This window comes from Mus caroli, chromosome 2 (assembly GCF_900094665.2).
Source record: "Mus caroli chromosome 2, CAROLI_EIJ_v1.1, whole genome shotgun sequence".
Lineage (NCBI taxonomy): Eukaryota > Metazoa > Chordata > Mammalia > Rodentia > Muridae > Mus > Mus caroli.
In genome coordinates this window covers 12,037,078-12,037,993 of record NC_034571.1, presented here as the reverse complement: position 1 = coordinate 12,037,993, position 916 = coordinate 12,037,078, and positions in this window count along the sequence as shown.

Below are 916 nucleotides of genomic sequence, written 5' to 3'. Positions count from 1 at the left end.
TTTCACTATGTCCCATAAGTTTGGGTGTGTTGTGGCTTCATTTTCATTAAACTCTAAAAAGTGTTTAATTTCTTTCTTTATTCCTTCCTTGACCATGGTAACATTGAGAAGATTGTTGTTCAGTTTCCACATGAATGTTGGATTTCTATTAGTTATATTGTTATTGAAGATCAGCCTTAGTCCATGGTGATCTGTTAGCATGCATGGGAAAATTTCAATATTTTTGTATCTATTGAGGCTTGTTTTGTGACCAATTATGTGGTCAGTTTTGGAGAAGGTACCATGAGGTCCTGAGAAGAAGGTATATCCTTTTGTTTTAGGATAAAATGTTCTGTAGATATCTGTTTAATCCATTTGTTTCATAACTTCTGTTAGTTTCACTGTGTCCCTGTTTAGTTTCTTTTTCCATGATCTGTCCATTGATGAAAGTGGTGTGTTGAAGTCTTCCAGTATTATCGTGTGAGCTGCAATGTGTGCTTTGCACTTTACTAAAGCTTCTTTAATGAATGTGGCTGCCCTTGCATTTGGAGCATAGATATTCAGAATTGAGAGTCCTTCTTGGAACATTTTACATTTGATGAGTATGAAGTGTCTCTCCTTTTCTTTTTTGATAACTTTGGGTTGGAAGTGGATTTTATTAGACGTTAAAATGGCTACTCCAGCTTGTTTCTTCAGACCATTTGCTTGGAAAATTGTTTTCCAGCCTTTCATTCTGAGGTGGTGTCTGTCTTTCTCCCTGAGATGGGTTTCCTATAAGCAGCATAATTTTGGGTCCTGTTTGTGTAGACAGTCTGTTAGTCTTCTTTTTATTGGGGATTTGAGTCCATTGATATTAAGAGATATTAAGGAAAAGTAATTGTTGCTTCCTATTATTTTTGTTGTTAGAGTTGGCATTCTGTTCTTGTGGCTGTCTTCT